The following is a 21,318-nucleotide window of genomic DNA, read 5'->3' as shown; positions in this document are numbered from 1 at the left end:
AAGTGAACTACCCGTCTCAGCCTCCCTAAGTACTGGGATTACAGGTTTGACCCACCCCACCCAGCTCAAAGACAATGGAACACTGCTTTCTAATCTTGAGTCAGTTTCACTTATGCAGCAATGGCGCCACCTGGTGGCTCCATGGAGAAGTGCCCTGAGGGTAAACTGCCCACAGCAGGGATCGGAAAAACACTCAAAGGAATCTGACAGAAGATTAGCATCTCTGGGAGAAAAAATGGTTCAATAAACTGTAGCAACCCCAGTATCCACACCTCCTTCACCAGGATCTCATGGTGATGTTAGGAGCTGTCTACCAAGAGGCAGGAAAAATGCACAGGGAAAGTGACACAGTGCATTATCTGCGGGTATCTTGGTATTCTCCGATTTTTTTTTTTTTTTTTTTTGAGGTGGAGTCTTGCAATGTCCCTCAGGCTGGAGTGCAGTGGTGTAATCTCATCTAACTGCAACTTACACCTCCCGGGTTCAAGTGATTCTCCTGCCTCAGCCTCCTTAGTAGCTGGGATTACAGGGGCCTGCCACACCATGCCTGGCTAATTTTTGTATTTTCAGTAGAGATGAGGTTTTGCCATGTTGTCCAGGCTGGTCTTGAACTCCTGACATCAAGTGATCCACCTGCCTCAGCCTCCTAAAGTGCTGAAATTACAGGCATGAGCCACCGCACACAGCCTGGTCTCCTCTGATTTTAGCAATGATGGTGTCGACCTGATCAATTTCCCTGAATTTTCCCTTGTTCTTCCTGTCTGTCTCTTTCTTCCTAATGAAGACAAGTATGCACTACACATCAAGCACTGTCTAAGTGCCTTCTATTGCATTTGCTAAGCACCTATTGTTTGCAAGGCCCTAGAATACAAGGTGAAGGAATTAGAAAAAAGTCCTGGCCCCTAGTCCTGCCCAAAACAATCATATGTATGCACATTTGATTTTTTTGAAAGTATTCAATTATAATCAAAATACCACTAACATTTTCACAAGGCCAGGCACAGTGGCTCACACCTGTAATCTCAGCACTTTGAGAGGCCAAGATGGGTGTATCATTTGAGGTCAGGAGTTGGAGGCCAGCCTGGCTGACGTGGTGAAACCTGGTGTCTACTAAAAATACAAAAATGAGCCAAACCCAGTGGCACACGCCTATAATCCCAGCTCCTCAGGGGGCCGAGACTGGAGAACTGTTTGAACCCAGGAGGCGGAAGTTGCAGTGAACTGAGATTGTACCACTGCACTCCAGCCTGGGTGATGTAGCCAGACTCTGTCTCAAGAAAATAAAACATTTTTTACTATTTTTAGAAAGAGTGTCTTGCTCTGTCTCAGAGCTGGAATTCAGTGGCGTGATCACAGTTCACTGAAACCTTGAACTGCTGGGCTCAAGGGATCCTCCTGCCTCAGCCTCCCAAGCAGTTAGTACTATAGGTGCACACTATAACCAACATGCCCAGTTAATATAAAAAATTTTTTTGTAAAGATAGGATCTCTCTGGTTGGTATGTTACTCAGACTAGCCTTGATCTCCTGGCATCCAGTGATCCTCCCACCTCAGCCTCCATATGCCATTATACCTTAAAGGTACCTAGCCAGGGCTTAGTGCTTAAATGTACTTAGTATTGAAATGTACTTAGCCAGAATCACCTATACCTGTGATCCCAGTACTTTGGGAAGCCGAGGTAGGATGATCACCTGAGGCCAGGAGCTTGAGAGCACCTGCCCAACGTACTGAAACCACATCTCTACTAAAAATACAAAAAAATTATCTGGGTGTGGTAGTGCCCGTAATTCCAGCTACTAGGGAGGCTGAGGCACATGAATTGCTTGAATGTTGGAGGTGGAGGTTGCAGTGAGCTGAGATCACACCGTTGCATCAGCCTGGCCAACAGAGGGAGACTCTGTCTCAAACAAAGAAACATCTAGCCAGGGCTCTGGAAACCATGGCATATAGTATCTACACAGGAGACATAGAGATCCCACCGTCTGTTTTTTTTTTTTTTTTTTTTTTTTTTTGAGACAGAGTTTCGCTCTTGTTACACAGGCTGGAGTGCAATGGCGCGATCTCAGCTCACCGAAACCTCTGCCTCCTGGGTTCAGGCAATTCTCCTGCCTCAGCCTCCTGAGTAGCTGGGATTACAGGCACGCGCCACCATGCCCAGCTAATTTTTTGTATTTTTAGTAGAGACAGGGTTTCACCATGTTGACCAGGATGGTCTCGATCTCTCAACCTCGTGATCCACCCGCCTCGGCCTCCCAAAGTGCTGGGATTACAGGCTTGAGCCACCACGCCCGGCTCACCATCTGTTTTTATACATCTCATGAGCTGCCCAAGAATGTTTATTGGTTTTATATTTTTAAATACTTGAAAAAATCAGACTGGGCACAGTGGCTCACACCTGCAATCCCAGCACTTTGGGAGGCTGAAGTGGGAGGATCACCTGAGATCAGGAGCTGGAGACCAGCCTGGCTAACATGGTGAAACCCCATCCCTACTAAAATACAAAAATTAGCCAGGCCTGGTGGCACACACCTGCAATCCCAGACTATAGTGCAGTGGTTCAGTCTTGGCTCACTGCAATCTCTGCCTCCTGGGTTCAAGTAGTTCTCCTGCCTCAGCCTCCCAAGTAGCTAGGACTACAGGTGTGTACCACCATGCCCACCTTTTTTTTTTGTATTATTAGTAGAGATGGAGTTTCACCATGTTGGGGAGGATGGTCTCGATCTCCTGACCTCATGATCCACCCACCGCAGCCTCCCAAAGTGATGGGATTACAGGCATGAGCCCCAGCCTTTGTTTTGTTTTGTTTTGTTTTGTTTTTTTTGAGAGAGGGTCTCGCTCTGTGGAGGTGCAGGCTGTGCTGAGTTCTGACTGTACTACTGCACCCAGGCTGGAGTGCAGAAGTGACATCATGGCTCACTGCAGCCTCCACCTTCCCTGGATTCAAACTATCCTCTCCCTTCAGCCTCGTGAGTAGCTGGCTACAAGAACATGCCACCATGCCTGGCTAATTTTTTTGTGTTTTTTGTAGAGACTGGGTCCCTCTATGTTACGCACACTGGTCTCAAACACCTGGCTTCAAGCAGTCCCCCTGCCTTAGCCTCCCAAAGTCCGGAAATCTGGATATTACAGCAGTGAGCCACTGTACTCAGTCTGTATTATCCTTACAAACGAATTTTTTTTTTTTTTCTTTTTTGAAGGCAGGGTCTCAGTCTGTCATCCAGGCTCACTGCATCCAGGTGCAATTGTGGCTCACTGCAGCCTCCACCTCTCAGGCTCAAGCAGTCCTCCTGCTTCAGCCTCCCAGTAGCTGGAACCACAGGTGCACCACCATGTAAGACTAACTTATTTTTTGTAGAGATGGGCTTTCACCCTCCTGCCTGGGCTGATCTCAAACAGCTGGACTCAAATGATCCTCCAGCCTCAGCCTCCCAAAGTGCTGGGATTACAGATGAGAGCTGCCAAACCCAACCTGTTTTATTGCTTATAGTAGTTACCTGTATTAGAAGACATTCCAAGCCGGGCGCGGTGGCTCAAGCCTGTAATCCCAGCACTTTGGGAGGCTGAGGCGGGTGGATCACGAGGTCAAGAGATCGAGACCATCCTGGTCAGCATGGTGAAACCCCGTCTCTACTAAAAAATACAAAAAATTAGCGGGGCATGGTGGCACGTGCCTGTAATCCCAGCTACTCAGGAGGCTGAGGCAGGAGAATTGCCTGAACCCAGGAGGCGGAGGTTGCGGTGATCCGAGATCGCGCCATTGCACTCCAGCCTGGGTAAACAAGAGCGAAAACTCTGTCTCAAAAAAAAAAAAAAAAAGAGGAAGAAGACATTCCATTGTGTTCAAGCCCCTGGCTGACCAAAAACTCCACGGCCATCACTCTGAGCCTGCTTATAGAGAAGACTAGTAGGGGCTGCATTGCCTTCTCTTTTTTCTTTTGAGATGGAGTCTTCTCCGTCCCCCAGGCTTAGGTGCAGTGGCGTGATCTAAGCTCACTGCTACCTCCACCTTCGGGGTTCAAGTGATTCTCCTGCCTCGGTCTCCCAATTAGCTGGGATTACAGGCACATGCAACCATGCCCGGTTCATTTTTGTATTTTTAGTAGAGCCAAGGTTTTGCCATGTTAGCCAGGCTGATCTTGAACTCCTGACCTCAAGTGATGTGCCCACCTCAGCCTCCCAAAGTGCTGGGATTACAGGCATGCACCCCCATGCGTGGCAGAAGGATCGGATTTTCTCATTTTATTTTTTAGATGGAGTCTCACTCTGTCACCCAGGCTGGAGTACAATGGTGTGGTCTCGGCTCACTGCAACCTCCACCTCCCGGGATTCTCAGGACTCAGCCTCTTGAGTAGCTGGGACTACAGGCATGTGCCACCACACCTGGCTAATTTCTGTATTTTTAGTAGAGATGGGGTTTCTATGTTGGCCGTGATGGCCTCGAACTCCTGACCTCTGGTGATCTTCTCACCTCCACCTTCTAAAGTGCTGAGATTACAGGCGTACACCACCGTGCTGAGCCATGGGTTTTCTTGAACCAAGGCATATTCCTTGTCATGTTTAACAAAATTGTGCCCCAGCCCTGTACTTTCCTTGATTCATCCTCCTTTAAATAGTGAACCTCTCAAAAGCTGTAAGGAACATGGAAGAGCCACTGGCCAGGTGGGCTGGGGTCCCAGCAGTTGCCACCCCCTTTCCCAGGATGTACACGGGGTCTCATGTACCTGTCCTGTTATCTCCTAGGTCAGCTCGTCGACACCGTCTGGGTGAAAAAAGGAGACCAGACCTTGTTTTCTTCCATGTTCAAAGCCAGTATCACCATCCACAACATTGCTGTCAGTGCGTGCCTGACCCACCAGTAGCCTGGAAATATTTAGACCTGGTTTATTAACCACACACCTGCCAGACCCAACCCAGCCAAAACACGAAATCGACCGAACGCAGTGACCCACACCTGTAATCCCATCACTTTGGGAGGCCGAGGCCGGTGGATCTCCTGAGGTCAGGAGTTTGAGACCAGCCTGGCCAACATGGTGAAATCCCATCTCTACTGAAAATATAAAAATGAGCCGGGTGTGGGGGTGCACACCTGTAATCCCAGCTACTTGGGAGGCTGAGGTGGGAGAATCACTTGACCACAGGAGGTGGAGTTGCAGTGAGCTGAGATTGAACCACCGCACTCCAGCCTGGGCAGAGCATGAGACTCCATCTCAAAAAACAACAGTAACGAGGCTGGGCCCAGTGGCTCACGCCTGTAACCCCAGCACTTTGGGAAGCCAAGGCGGGTGGATCACGAGGTCAAGAGATTGAGACCATCCTGGTCAACATGGTGAAACCCCGTCTCTACTAAAAAATATAAAAAATTAGCTGGGCATGATGGCGCATGCCTGTAATCCCAGCTACTCAGGAGGCTGAGGCAGGACAATTGCCTGAACCCAGGAGGCGGACGTTGCGGTGAGCCGAGATCGCGCCATTGCACTACAGCCTGGGTAACAAGAGCGAAACTCCGTCTAAAAAAAAAAGACAACAACAACAACAACAGTAACAACAACAAAAACACAAACTCAAACTCCAGCCCTTTTTTTGTTTTTTGTTTTTTTTGTTTTTTTTTAAGAGATAGATAGGGACTTCCTGTGTTGTTCAGGCTACAGTGCAGTGGTATAATCATAGCCCACTGCAGCCTCTTACTCCCAGGATCAAGCAGTCCTCCCACCTTAGCCTCCTGAGTAGCTGGGATTACAGGTGAATGCTACCATGCCCAACTAATATTTGTGTGTGTGTGGAGATGGGGTCTCACCATGTTGGCCAGGCTGGCCTCGAACTCTGAGCTTCAAGTGATCCTCCCATCTCAGCCTTCCAAAGTCCTGGGATTACAGGTATGAGCCTCTGCTCCTGGCCAAAACCTAATTACACATTCGTGAATGACAGAGAGCATGAGCTTCTGTGTCCTTTAACAATGAAATGCAAAACCCATCGGTATGCTGCATCCAGACCCATCTCACATGCAGGGATACACAAAGACTCAACATAAATGGATGGAGAAAGATTTACCAACCAACTTGAGAGCAAAAATAAGTTACTTAATAAAAAGCAGGAGTTGCAATTCTCACCTCTGATAAAATAAACTTTAAAGCAACAAAGATCAAAAGAGGCAAAGAAGGACATTACATAATGGTCAAAGGATCAATGCAACAAGAAGAGCTAACGATCCTAAATATATACGCACCCAGTACAGGAACACCCAGATTACGTAAGACTTATGAAGAGACAGACTCCCACACAATAATAGGGGGAGACTTCAACATCAATATTAGACAGATCAACGAGACAGAAAATTAACAAGGATATCCAGGACTTGAACTCACATCCGGAACAAGTAAACTTAATAAACATTTATAGAACTCTCCATTTTAAATACACAAAATATACACTCTGATCAGTACCACGTCATACCTACTTACAGGTTTAAATGAATTATTGGTTGGCTGCTTGTTTGTTATTTTCTTTCCTCATTTTTTTCCTGTCTCCATTATTAAGGAAAATTACTGGCATAAAAGACATTTTCAATACCCGTTTTTAGACTGCATTCTAGCCTGGGCAATAAAGCAACACTCCCGTTCTCTCTCCCTCTTCCTCTTTCTTCCTCTCCTTCATTCTTTTTAATTATTCTTTTTTCTTTCTTTCTTTCCTTTTTTTTTTCCTTAAAAACAACAACAAGGGCCGGGCGCGGTGGCTCAAGCCTGTAATCCCAGCACTTTGGGAGGCCAAGACGGGTGGATCACGAGGTCAAGAGATCGAGACCATCCTGGTCAACATGGTGAAATCCCGTCTCTACTAAAAATAAAAAAATTAGCTGGGCATGGTGGCTCGTGCCTGTAATCCCAGCTACTCAGGAGGCTGAGGCAGGAGAATTGCCTGAGCCCAGGAGGCGGAGGTTGCGGTGAGCCGAGATCGTGCCATTGCACTCCAGCCTGGGTAACAAGAGCGAAACTCCGTCTCAAAAACAACAACAACAACAACAACAACAATGAAATGGATTATTCGTTGGATATAACTTTGCTGGGGATGCTGTAACAAAGTGCCACAAACTAAGTGGCTTAGAATAAGACAAATTTGTTGTCTCAGGCCAGATGCCGTGGCTCATGTCTGTAATCCCTGTACTTTGGGAACATGAGTGAGAGGATAACTTCAGGTCAGGAGTTCAATACCAGCCAGGCCAACAGGATGAAACCCCATCTGTACTAAAAACAATACAGCCGGGAGTGGTGGCTCACACCTGTAATCCTAGCACTTTGGGAGGCTGAGGTTGGCAGATCAAGAGGTCAGGAGTTTGAGACCAGCATAGCCAAAATGGTGAAACCCCATCTCTACTAAAAATATAAAAATTAGCTGGCTGTGGTGGTGCACGCCTGCCATCCTAGCTACTCAGGAGGCTGAGGCAGGAGAACTGCTTGAACCCAGAGCTGGAGGTTGCAGTGAGCTGAGATTGCACCACTGCACTCCAGACTGCAGGAAAGAGCAAGCATCCATCTCGGAAAAAAAAAAAAAAAAAAAAAAAAGCCAGGTATGGTCACATGTACCTGTGCTCCCAAGCTACTCAGGAGGCTGAGGTTGGAGGATTGCTTGAGTCAGGGAGGATGAGGCTGCAGTGAGCTGAGATCACACCACTTCACTCCAGCCTGGGTAACAGAACAAGACCCTGTCTCAAGGAAAAAATATTTTATTCTTTCTTTTTCTTTCACAGGCTACAATTTTTTCTTTTAGTAAGGACAACAGTTATATAGCATCAGGGCCCCACCTTCATGACCCATTTTAACTTGATGACCTCTGTAATGACCCAGTCTCCAAATAAGGTCATGCTTGTAATCCCAGCACTTTGGAAGGCTGAAGCGGGAGGATTACTTGAGGCCAGAGTTCGAGACCAGCCTGGGCAACATAGTGAGACTTCACCTCTACAAAACCAATTAAAAAAAAATTAGCTGGGTATAGGAATATGCACCTGTAGTCCCAGCTCCTTGGGAGGCAAGAGCACAGAGCCAGTCCAGGAGGTCGAGGCTGCAGTCATCTGTGATTGTGTCACTGTACACCAGCTTGGGCAGCAGCAAGACCTAGTCTGTCTCAAGAGGGAAAAAAAAAAAAAGTTTGCTGATCCAATTTGGGGTAATTTTTAAAAACTTTAACTCTGTATTTTTTCATATTGCTTAGCTTTTCTACATGAACTCTGTGATTATAACCAGAAAATAGCAGTCGCATTACTTTTTCTTTTTGTTTTTTGAGACGGAGTTCTGATCTTGTTGCCCAAGCTGGACTGCAGTGGCATGATCTCTGCTCACTGCAACCTCTGCCTCCTGGGTTAAGTGATTCTCCTGCCTCAGCCTCCTGAGTAGCTGGGACTGCAGGCGCACACCAGCCCGCCTGGCTCATTTTTGTAGTTTTAGTAGAGAGGGGGATTCACCATGTTGGTCAGGCTGGTCTCGAACTTCTGGCTTCAAGTGATCTTCCCGCCTCAGCCTCTCAAAGTGCTGGAATTACAGGCATGAGCCACTACCCCTGGCCATACTTATCTTTTTGTCCACAAAAATGACCAGCATTTCAATTTTTGTTTTGTTTTTCTTAGATGAAAAAAAACCTGGTAGTTATAATTGGGGAGGACAATTTGCATTATGGGAATCTGGGCATCATGCCAAGTTCCATAATCTAAGTTGGTAAAAAGAAACTGGGGTTATGGGCTGGTGGGGTGGCACACGCCTATAATCCCAGCACTTTGGGAGGCCGAGGTGGATGGATTACGTGAGGTCAGGAGTTTGAGATCAGCCTGGCCAACATGGTGAAACCCCATCTGTACTAAAAATACAAAAATTAGCTGGGCCTAGTTGTGGGTACCTTTAATCCCAGTTACTCATGAGACTGAGCAGGAGAATCCCTTGAGCCTGGGAGTGGGAGTGAGACTCTGTTTCCAAAAACACAAACAAACAAAAAAAAAAAGCAAAAGAAAAATTGGGGTTATGAATCATTTGGTAAGGAATAATGGTCTTGTTCACAAACTTGTGATCCTTTTTTTGCAGGCTAGAAATCAACCCAGTTAGTAAAATAGTAGCAACAGCAGCCAAAAGGGAAGAGTATTTAAAATGCAGGAGGTGCTGGTCTAGGCACGTTCATGGATTACATTATTTAGCCTTGAGCATCATCTTACGAGTACATCCTCATATGGTTCCTATTTGACAGGTGGAAAAACTGAGGCACGGAGACCTATGTCATCTGTCCGGACTCACAGTGGTACTAAGTGGTAGTGCATGTGTCACCTGACATTATCTTGTGCACTATGCCTATCTAATTATTGTTTTTGAGACACAGTTTCCTTCTTCTCGTCCATGCAGGAGTGCAATCTTGGCTCACTGCAACCTCCGCTTCCCAGGTTCAAGCGATTCTCCTGCCTCAGCCTCCCAAGTAGTTGAGATTACAGGCATGTGCCACCATGCTTGGCTAATTTTATATGTTTATTAGAGATGGGGTTTCTGCATGTTGGTCAGGCTGGTCTTGAACTCCTGACCTCAGGTGATCCACCTTCCTCTGCCTCCCAAAGTGCTGGGTTTACAGGCATGAGCCACCACATCTGGCATTCTTTTTTTGAGATGGAGTCTCACTCTGTCGTCCAGACTGGAGTGCCGTGGGATGATCTCTGCTCACTACACCCTCCACCTCCCAGATTCAAGCCATTCTCCTGCCTCAGCTTCCTGAGTAGCTGCAATTGTAGGCACGTGCCACCACGCTGGGCTAATTTTTGTAATTTTAGTGGAGTCAGGGTTTCACCATGGTGGCCAGGATGGTCTTGAACTCCTGACCTCAGGTGATCCACCTGCTTCAGGCTCCCAAAGTGCTGGGATTACAGGCATGAGCCACCTCACCTGGCCACTATGCCTATCTAATGGTGTTTCTAAAAGGAAAGGGGAAAAAAATCGTACTTCCATCCTCACAGTAACTCCATGAAGGAGATAATATCATCCACCTTTAACAAATGAGAAAACAAAAGCTCCAGTTTTTTGGTTTTGTTTTGTTTTGTTTTTTCCTCCTGATACAGTGTCTCACTTTGAAGCCCAAGCTCGAGGGCAGTGGCATGATCTTGGCTCACTGCAGTCTTGACCTCTGGGACTCAAGTGATCCTCCCACTTTAGCCTCCTGAATAGCTGGGACTACAGGGTGACACCACCACACCTGGATAATTTTTTGATTTTTTTTTTTTTTTAGAGATGGGGTCTTGCTATGTTGCCCAGGCTACTCTCAAACTCCTGGGCTCAAGCAATCCTCCCACCTCGACCTCCCAAAGTGCTGGGATTGCAGGCGTGGTTGCTCCAGCTTCTTTGTTTCCCAGGGCCACACTAAGTTGTTAGTGACTGAGTCAAGAGAGTCCCGGGGGTCTACTTCAGCGTTTTTCCAGCTAGACTACAGCCACTGTAATACCTGGAAGTTGTCTGACAGTGAACTAAGATGGATTATTTGGGTGTGGAGCACAAACAGAGGAACCATCTCTTAGAAACCTTAACTCTCACGTTCTGATGCGGCCAGGATGTTTTGTAGGAAGAGATTCCATAGCTCCCATCCACGACCAGTGAATAGGAATTAGGTACAAGGCGTGGTGGCTCATGCCTGCAATCCCAGCACTATCAGAGGCCAAGGTGGGCAGATCACTAGGTCAGTTCAAGACCAGCCTGGCCAATATGGTGAAACCCCATCCCTGGGCCGGGCACGGTGGCTCAAGCCTGTAATCCCAGCACTTTGGGAGGCCGAGGCGGGCAGATCACAAAGTCAAGAGATCAAGGCCATCCTGGTCAACATGGTGAAACCCCGTCTCTACCAAAAATACAAAAAATTAGCTAAGCATGGTGGCGCATGCCTGTAATCCCAGCTACTCGGGAGGCTGAGACAGGACAATTGCCTGAACCCAGGAGGCGAAGGTTGTGGTGAGCTGAGATCATGCCATTGCACTCCAGCCTGGGTAACAAGAGAGAAAGTCCGTCTCAAAGAAAAAGAAAAAAAGAAACCCCATCTCTACTAAAAATACAAAAATTAGCTGGGTGTGGTGGCAGGTGCCTGTAATCACAGATACTTGGGAGGCTGAGGCAGGAGAATCCCTTGAACCCATGAGGCAGAGGTTGCAGTGAGCTATCATGCCACTGCACTCTAGCCTAGGTGACAGAGCAAGATTCAGTCTCAAAAAAAAAAAAAAAAAAAAAAAAAAAATTAGGCTACATGTAGTGGCTCCTGCCTGTGATCGCAGAGCTTTGGGAGGCCAAGGCAGGAGGACCATCTGAGGCCAGGAGTTCAAGACCAGACTGGGTAAGACAGGGAAACCGAGTCTCTAGAAAAATAATTTAAAATTTTGACTGGGCACAGTGGCTCATGCCTATAATCCCAGCACTTTGGGAGGCCAAGGCGGGCAGATCACCTGAGGTCAGGATTTTAAGACTAGCCTGACCAACATGGTAAAACCGCATCTTTACGAAAATATAAAAATTAGCCAGACATGGTGGTGGGCTTCTGTCATCCCATCTACTTGGGAGGCTGAGGCAGAAGAATTGCTTGAGCCCAGGAGGCGGAGGTTGCAATGAGCCCATGTTGAGCCACTGCACTCCAGCCTGGACATCAGAGAAAGACTCTGTCTAAAGACAACAACAACAACAACAAACCCATTAGCTGGCTGTGGTGGTGCATACCTGTAGTTCCACCTACTTGAGAGGCTGAGGCAGGAGGATCAGAGGTTGAGGTTTCAATGAGCTATGGTTGCAGCACTGTGCTCCAGCCTGGGTGACAGCATGAAACTCTGTCTCTTAAAATAATCATAATTTTTAAAACTAACAAAAATGTTAATAAAAGAATTATTTTGGCCAGGCACAGTGGCTCCTTCCTGCAAATCCCAGCACTTTGGTTCCAGGAGATTATCACCAGCCTGGGCAACACAGTAAGACCCCATCTCTACTAAAAATGTGAAAATTACCTGGGCATGGTGGTGTGCACCTGTAATCCCAGCTACTTGTGAGGCAGGAGAATGGCTTGAACGTGGGAGGCAGAGGTTGCAGTGTGCCGATTGTATCACTACACTCCAGCCTGGGCCACAGAGACTCCATCTCAAAAACAGAAAATAATAATAATTACCAAAGGATGAATGAAGCTGAAGAGTAGTTAGATCACAAGTTGTTGTCCTTATGACTGTGTTTCCTCCTTCCCCCAGCCCTCTCTCCTTCCCTTAATCTCTTCCTGCCCGCCCCCACCCTAAAGTTGAAGTCTTGCTCTGTCACCCAGGCTGGAGTGCAGTGGCACAATCTTGGCTCACTGCAACCTTCACCTACCAGGTTCTCCTGCCTCAGCCTTCTGAGTAGCTGGGATTACAGGCGCCCACCACTACATGCAGCTAACTTTTCTATTTTCTTTTTTATTGCATTTTAGGTTTTAGGGTGCATGTGAAGAACATGCAAGATTGTTGCATAGGTACACACATGGCAGTGTGGTTTTCTGCCTTCTGTCCCCTCGCCTGTATCTATCATTTCACCCCATGCTATCTCTTCCCACCTCCCCACCCCCTGGTCCCTCCCCCATTTCCCACCAACAGACCCCAGTGTGTAGTGCTCCCAACTTTTCTATTTTTAATAGAACTGGGGTTTTACCATGTTGACCAGGCTGCTCTCAAACTCCTGACCTCATGATTTCACCCGCCTTGGCCTCCCAAAGTGTTGAGATTACAGGTGTGAGGCAGGCACCTGGCCCTTTCTCTTTCTTTCTTTCTTCTCTCTACCTTCTTTAAGTCTGCATCATGAAATAAAATTTAAATCTCCAAAAAAACAATTAGAATGACTGAATCTCAGAAATCAGTTAGTTTGCAGACCAATCCATGTGGTGGGAGGTGGCCCTGATTCTCAGGAGCCCAGAGATTGTGGAAATACCCATTGCACGGGGCAGCCTTTCAGCTTTTGATTCCAGAAGTGCCTTGTGAATATCCAGGCACTTCTCGTGCATCCTGAATTCCACATTGGGAGGTGCAATGTATGTGATCCTAACTGTTTACACCAATGTTCAATGCACTCTTTTTTAAAAAGGCAAATTCAAGCTGGGCATGGTACCACCCTCAGGAGGCTAAGGCTTCTGTCTCAAGAGGCTAAGCCTGGAGTGTTGCTTGAGGCCAAGAGTTCAAGACCAGCCTGGAAACATAGACCCATTTCTAAAATTAAAAAAAAAAAAAAATGCTGAGTGGCTGGCTGCGGTGGCTCATGCCTGCAATCCCAGTACTTCGTGAGGCTGAGGTGGGCAAATCACCTGAGGCGAGGAATTCAAGTCTAACCTGGTCAACATGGTGAAACCCCGTCTCTACTAAAACAATACAAGAATTAGCCAGGCATGTTGGCGGGTGCCTGTAATTCCAGCTACTCAAGAGGCTGGGGCAGCAGAATCACTTGAACTCAGGAGGTAGAGGTTGCAGCGAGCTGAGACCACACCACTGCACTCTAGCCTGGGTGACAACACAACAGTTAGCCTAAAAAAAAAAAAAAAAAAAAGCTAGCATTGGCCAGGTGTGGTGCCATGGCTCACACCTGTAATCCCAGCACTTGGGGAGGCTGTGGCAGGCAGATTACTAGAGGTCAGGAGTTTCAACCAGCCTAACCAACATGGTGAAAGCCCATTTCTACTAAAAATATGAAAGTTAGCTGGGTGCGGTGGCAGGTGCCTATAATTTCACCTACTTGGAGTGCTGAGGCAAGAGAATTGCATTAACCTGGGAGGCGGAGATTGCAACTAGCTGAGATCACGCCAAGGCACTCCAGCCTGGGTGACAGAATGAGACTTCATCTCAAAAAAGAAAAAAAAAAAAAGTTGGGTGTGGTGGCGTGTGGTCTCAGCTACTCAGGAGGCTGAAGTGCGCAGATCGCTTGAGCCCAGGAGTTTGAGGCTTTAGGGAGTTATGGTGGAGTCACTGCACTCCAGCCTGGGTGACAAAATGAGACCCCTATTTCTAAAAAATGAATTTAAAAAATTAACAAAATAAGAGAGACAATAGGATAATATCCATCACCAATAAAAGATCAATCACATCACCCACTGAATCTTGCCAACACGATCAAACTCTAATCTGATGGTGTGATCATTAATCCAGCTGCAAATATGCTACAAATACAAAAGACAGAGAATGGGTTCACATGCACCAGGGAAATCCAGACTTTAAGAAATGCTACAGACCCAACAGTGTGGAGTCTTCCAAAATCCATAGAAAGGAAAAGGGATAGGCCAGGCAAGGAGGCTCACGCCTGTAATCCCAACACATTGGGAGGCTAAGGTGGGTGGATCCCGAGGTCATAAGTTTGAGATCAGCCTGACCAACATGGAGAAATCCTATCTCTACCAAAAATACAAAAATCAGCCAGGTGTGGTAGCACATACCTGTAATTCCAGCTACTCAGGAGGCTGAAACAAGAGAATCACTTGAACCTTGGGAGACGGAGGTTGCAGTGGGCTGAGATTGTGACATTGCACTCCAGCCTGGGTGACAGAGCAAGACTGTCTGTAAATAAATAAAACACATACATACATACATACATACATACATAAAAAAGGAAAAGGGATAGAGGAGAAACTTGTAGATTGTGTCTTTTTTAAAATTTTAGTTTTTGGCTGGGCACTGTTGTTCACACCTGTGATCCCAATCTTTGCACTTTGGGAGACTGATGTGGGCAGATCACCTGAAGTCAGGAGTTTGAGAACTGCCAGGCCAACATGGCAAAACCCCGGCTCTACTAAAATTACAAAAATTAGCTGTGCATGGTCCCATGTGCCTGTAATCCCAGCTACATGGGAGGATGAGGCAGAAGAATGGCTTGAACCCAGGAGGCAAAGGTTGCAGTGAGCTGAGATTGCACCACTGCATTGCAGCCTGAGTGGAGTGAAAAAGAAAAAATTAGTTTTTGTAGAGACAAGAGTCTCCTGTATTGTCTCAAACCTCTGAACTTAAATGATCCTCTCACATCAGGATTACAGGAGTGAGCACTCACCCAGCCAACAAACTTGGAGATTGAAAGAGGCTTAAAAGACAAAACAATGCTGGGTAACAGTTATACGTTAGAGATGCATACTAGGGCAGCTCTACTCTAAAGAAACAGAAAGAGGCCAGGTGTGGTGGCTCACACCTGTAACACCCAACACTTTGGGAGGCTGAGAAGGGAGATCGCTTGTGCCCAGGAGTTTGGGACCAGCCTGGCAACATAGTAAGACCCTGTCTCTGGGGGGGAAAAAAAAAGTTTTTTTTTTTTTTTGTTTTTGTTTTTTTTTTTTTAAATTAGCTGGGAAGGGTGGTGCACGACTATTGTCCTGCCTACTCAGCAGGCTGAGGGGAGAAGATCACTTGAGCTCAAGAAATCAAGGCTGCAGTGAGCCGTGATTGCACCACTGCTCTCCAGCCTGGGTGACAGAGCAAGAACCTGCCTCAAAAAAGGAGAAAGGAACAGAAAGAAGCAATTACTGTGAATGTCAGGATTGGGAATACTTCTGGAGAGAAGAGAGAGGCTGGCATTGTGCCCGTCCCCAGCCCTTTCTGGAAGTACAGAGTCTAGTGGGGAAGACAGCGGCACAAGTGGAGATTCAGGCCGCAGCACCAGGAAGTTCCCTTCCACCTTCCCGCCTCCCTGCCCTTTCCTTTGGGGAATGGGAGCATGATTTTCTTTCTTATTTGCATTTCTAACTAGATTGAGTTTCTGATGGGAGAATTCACATACAGGATGTATAGCATCAACATCCACAGCCAGCCGGAATTGACGGCTTTGTTGATACCCCAGCCAGGCACATCCCTGATTCCTCTGCTAAGTACATCTGGATGTTCCTGCTGCCCAGGATTCTCAGCCACATGCTGAGTGCCCACTCGCAGATCCTGGAAATCCCCTGGCATTGCCCCCAAAAGGAGAGACACTCACTCACAGTTCTGCATAGAAATTGTCTCTATGTGTCATTTTTTTTTTTTTTGAGACAGAGTCACTCTGTTGATCAGACTGTAGTCCAATGGTGTGATCTCAGCTCACTGCAACCTCCACCTCCCAGGCTCAAGCAGTTCTCCTGCCTCAGCCTCCCAAGTAGCTGGAGTTACAGGCACCTGCAACCATGCCTGGCTAATTTTGTATTTTTAGTGGAGACGGGGTTTCACCATATTGGTCAGGCTGGTCTTGAACTCCTGGTCTCAAGTGATCCGCTCACCTAGGCCTCCTAAAATGCAGAAATTATAGGCATGAGCCACCATGTCTGGCCATTTCTGTGTCACCCCCCCAGGCCAGCCTCTGCATGTTTCGGCATGATGAGGCTGTGGCTGTCCAGCTGGCTGCCTGTCATCTTTAGTCTCTGTGTCTCCTCGATCCTTCTCAGCTGCCCCATAAATTCATTTCCTTTTCTTTCTTTTGTTTTTTTTCTTGAGATGGAGTTTTGCTCTGTCACCCAGGCTGGAGTGCAATGACATGATCTCGGCTCATTGCAACCTCTGCCTCTCATGTACAAGCAATTTTCCTGCCTCAGCCCCCCAAGTAGCTGAGACTACAGACACGTGCCACCATGCCAGGCTAATTTTTGTATTTTTAGTAAGATAGGGTTTCATCATGTTGGTCAGGCTGGTCTCAAACTCCTGACCTCAGGTGATCCACCCACCTCGACCTCCCAAAGTGCTGGGATTACAGGCATAAGCCACAGTGCCCGGCCTCAGTTTTTATACTCAGCCTGAGTGGGCTTCTCTCGCTAGCAGCTAAGAGCTCTGACTCCTATGGCATCATAATAAATAAATATGTAAGTAAAATATTTATAAAATAAAATAAAATATTATTATGAGACAGAGAAAGACTTGGTCTCATAATAAATGACTACGTAAATAAAAACCCCTTCTCCCACCCAGCAGGAGGTGTTTGGATGTTTCTGGATCTAAAATCCAAGTGTCTAAGCCTACCAGTAGTTCCAAGTGCAGATGGTCACACAACTTTTTGACTTTACAATGGCACAAAAATGATCACATTCAGTAGAAACTCTGCTTCCAGTACCGATACAATCTGTTTTTCACTGTTAGCATAGTATTCAATACATTGCATGAGGGCCAGGCACAGCGGCTCATGCCCTTAATCCCAGTACTTCAGAAGCCTGAGGTGGGAGGATCGCTGGAACCCAGGAGTTTGAGACCAGCCTGGGAACATAGTAACATCCTGTCTCTATAAAATATAAAGATAAAAATTAGCCACGTGCAATTGTGTGCACCTGTAGTCCCATCTACTTGGGAGGCTGAGGCAGGAGGGATCACTTGAGCCCAGGAGATTGAGGCTGCAGTGAGCTATAGTTATGCCACTGCACTCCAGCCTGGGTAACAGAGCAGGACCTCATCTCTTAAAAAATAAAAAAATTTGGCTTATGCCTGTAATCCCAGCACTTTGGGAGCCTGAGGTGGCTGGATCGCGACGAGGTCAGGAGTTCAAGACCCAGGAGAATTGCTTAGAACCTGGGAGGTGGAAGTAGCAGTGAGCTGAGATTGCACCATTGTACTCTAGCCTGGGAAACAGAGAAAGACTCGGTCTCATAATAAATAAATAAGTAAATAAAAATTTAAAAGCACGTAAAGTATTGTTTCGCGAGGACAGCATTTCTGTTTGGGATGATGAGAAAGTATAGAAACAGATGGTAGTGATTGTTGCACAATATTGTGAAGCTACCAAATGCCACTGAATTGTACACTTAAAGGTGGTACATTTATCCAAATTTATTATCTATTTCTACAAACATTCACGAAGGCTGGACCCCTGAAATGTCAAAGTCATGATCCAAGGCGGGGAAGGGTGAGTGGGTTTTGTTCTCCTTTTAGTACTGCTCAGTTTGTTCTCAACCTGAAGTCGGCTGGACTAACATCCAATGCTTGGTAGTGTAGGTGTATTACATGCATTTGCGGGCTGGGTAGGCTGGCTCACACATGTAATCCCTGCACTTTGGGAGGCTGAGGTGGGCAGATTGCCTAAGCTCAGGAGCTCAAGACCAGCCTGGGCAACATGGTGAAACCCTGTCTTTACTAAAAATACAAAAATTAGCTAGGTGTGGTAGGGTGCCTGTAGTCCCAGCTACCCGGTAAGCTGAGGCAGGAGAATCACTTGAACCCGGGAGGCAGAGGTTGCAGGCAGTGAGCCAACATGGGATCACTGCACTGCAGCCCGGGCAACAGAGCCAGACTCCACCTCCAAAAATAAAAATAAAAATAAATAGGACAGGTACAGTGGCTCACGCCTGTAATCGCAGCACTTTAGGAGACTGATATAGGCAGACTACCTGAGGTCAAAAGGTCGTGACCAGCCTGGCCAACATGGTGAAACCCAATCTCTACTAAAAATACAAAATTTACCCAGTGCTCATGCCTGTAATACCAGCCACTCGGGAGGCTGAGGCAGGAGAATCACTGGAACCTGATAGGCAGAGGTTGCAGTGAGCCAAGACTGCACCACTACACTCCAGCCTGGATGACAGTGTGAGACTCTGTCTCAAAAAATAAATGCATTTTCAACCTAGTATGTTTTTACTTTTTTTTTTTTTTTTCTTCAGAGACAGGATCTCTCTGTGTTGCCCAGGCTGGTCTTGAACTCCTGGGATCAAGCAATCTTCCCACGTTGACCTCCCAAAGTGCTGGGATTACAGACGTGAGCTACTGCACTTGGCTGCTATTACCAATTTATGATAGATTTATGGGGACATGACCCCGTCATGAGTTAAGTAGCATCTGTAATCATGCTGAAAATGGGGATGGCTTCTGTGAGGATATGGGGGAGTGTCACAAAACACAAGGGGACCAGGACCTGCATGGGGACACCACAGGCTGTCTCTGGCTCAAACCCAAGGCTCCCTCCTCTGTGTCTCCTGCTGCAAGACAGACCCCAGGCCCGCAGCTCTGCAAATTCAGGCTGTCTGCACTGCAGGACTTCAAATCCACAGCTGGGGGTTGTGGGTGATGTTGGAGCAGGAGCAGGGCAGGGGGAACACATCAGGGGTTGCACCTGGAGCCACATTGGCAGAGCAAGTGCATTTCCTTTTTTCTTTTTTTTTTTTTAAAAAAAGGAGTTTCATTCTTATTGCCCAGGCTGGAGTGCAATGGCATGACCTCGGCTCACCGCAACCTCAGCATCCCATATTCAAGTGATTCTCCTGCATCACCCTCCTGAGTAGCCAGGATTACAGGCATGCACTAACACGCCTGGCTAATTTTGTGTTTTTAGTAGAGACGGGGTTTCACCATGTTGGCCAGCTGGTCTCAAACTCCTGGACCTCAAATGGTCCACCTGCCTCCGCCTCCCAAACTGCTGGAATTACAAGTATGAGCCACCGCACCTAGCCCTGGTTTCCCTGTTCTGCCTGCTGGCTCTGTACAGCCTCAGCTTCTCTTACCCCCCACCCCTTAGGTGATAGTGAGCAACCCCCACTTCCTGAGGTCTTGGCCACCTTCCATGAGAGCTGTTACAAGTTACATGGGAACACCAAGTACAATCTGGTGAGCTATGTCCCCACCAAACCTCGCCGCATGTCTCCGGAGGGATTTCTCTTCCTTCTTCCCTTACCAGCATAAAGAGCTGAGGAATTTCCAGACAACACAGCCCCTAGCCCTGCCCTGTGGTGGGAAGATCATCAGGCAGCCAACATCTACACACCTTACTTCATTAAAGTGTCACACAGGTCAGGCGTGTGGGAGCCTGTAACCCAGCACTTTGGGAGGCTGAGGCAGGTGGATCACAAGGTCAAGAGTTTGGGACCCACCTGACCAACATGGAGAAACCCAGTCTCTACTAAAAATTAAAAAATCAGCAGGCCGTGGTGGCATGTGCCTATAATCCCAGCTACTCAATAGGCTGAGGTAGGAGAATTACTTGAACCCGGGAGGCAGAGGTTGCAGTGAGCTGGGATTGTACCACTGCACTCCAGCCTGGGTGATGGAGTAAGATCCCATCTCAATCAATCAATCAATCAATCAAATAAGTAAGTAAGTATCACATGGGGGATTCCCGCATGGCGTGACAGGGAGGAGCCTAACCCAGCCTGAGACAGGGCTGGAGATCTGAGTTAGCTGAGTAAACTGAGGCATAAGGATTTAGTGGGGGCAATTTCCACGGGGCAGGGGCCTGACCAGCTGCAAGTCAGCAACAGCAAACTTCTTTGTCCAGGCTCATCACATCTAGATGAGTGAGAAAAACAATCACTCCTTACTGTGTGTCCCCAGAACTCTGGGAGCAGTGAGTGGGAGCCGTCATACTGGGGCCATTGTTTCTGTGAGCTTCCAGAAGCCTTTCACAGGTGGTGGGATTAGAATGCAGCAGGGATTGGCTGAGCGCAGTGGCTCACACTTGAAATCCCAGCACTTTGGGAGGCCAAGGTGGGTGGATGGCCTAGGGTCAGGAGTTGGAGACCAATCTGGCCAACATGGTGAAACCCCAGCTCTACTAAAAATACAAAAATGAGCCACGTGTGGTAGCACTCACCTGTGGTCCCTGCTACTCAGGCGGATGAGGCAGAAGAGTCTCTTGAACCTGGGAGGCGGAGGTTGCAGTGAACCAAGATTGCATCACTGCACTCCAGGCCTGGGTGACACAGCAAGACTCCATCTCAAAAAAAAAAAAAAAAAAAAAAAAAAAAAGTCAGGGCAAGGGACGGAGTGGGTGTAAGTGGCTCCCAGGTTTACCTCTCCTCCAACACCCCATCTCTCCCACAGTCCTGAGTTGGGGGATGCCCATGGTGTTCCCCAGGTGCACTTGGGATTTTCTCTCCTGACCCCACAGGATATTTACCTAAAACAGAAGCAGCACTGAGGAAGGACAGACCCAGGTTCCCTTCCGGCTATGCTGTCTCCTGGACAGAGGTGGGGACTGGGCTGCCTACGGGAAGTTCCTTAGCAGGAGCAGAGAGAAACAGGGCTGCGATCACAACCCCAGCTGAAGAACAGTAAAACAGGATGATTAAAACACTTTACAAGAGCCAGGTGAGGTGGCTCACACCCGTAATCCCAGCACTCTGGGAGGCCAAGGTGGGTGGATCACCTGAGGCCAGGAGTTCGAGACCAGCCTGGCAAACAAGGTGAAACCCTGTCGATCCTAAAAATACATAAATGAGCCAGGTGTGGTGGCAGCTGCCTGTAATCTCAGCTACTCAGGAGGCCGAGGCATGAGAATGGCTTGAATGTGGGAGGAGGAGGTTGCAATAAGGCCAGATCATGCCACTGCACTCCAGCCTGGGCGACACAGTGAGACTCCATATCAACAACAATGACAAAACACTTTACAAATGGTGGTCCCTCAAAAC

The 21,318-nt window shown here is 47.5% G+C and overlaps 1 long non-coding RNA gene across 2 annotated transcripts; it reads right to left on the bottom strand.

Moving 5' to 3' along the window:
- Nucleotides 1-8,050: 8,050 nt before the first annotated feature.
- On the bottom strand, nt 8,051-20,577 carry LOC141584994 (uncharacterized). 2 transcript variants are annotated; one of them, XR_012518274.1, is made up of 3 exons: nt 20,502-20,577; nt 14,422-14,542; nt 8,051-8,110 (listed from the first exon to the last, which is right to left on the bottom strand). It is a non-coding gene; the product is annotated as an uncharacterized LOC141584994 (long non-coding RNA). The 2 variants fall into 2 exon arrangements; XR_012518275.1 differs by lacking the exon at nt 8,051-8,110 and adding an exon at nt 12,611-12,820.
- Nucleotides 20,578-21,318: the final 741 nt, after the last annotated feature.

Source organism: Saimiri boliviensis, chromosome 7, assembly GCF_048565385.1.
Source record: "Saimiri boliviensis isolate mSaiBol1 chromosome 7, mSaiBol1.pri, whole genome shotgun sequence".
Lineage (NCBI taxonomy): Eukaryota > Metazoa > Chordata > Mammalia > Primates > Cebidae > Saimiri > Saimiri boliviensis.
Note: the sequence above shows the minus strand (reverse complement) of the source record. Positions and strands in the feature narration are given on the sequence as shown.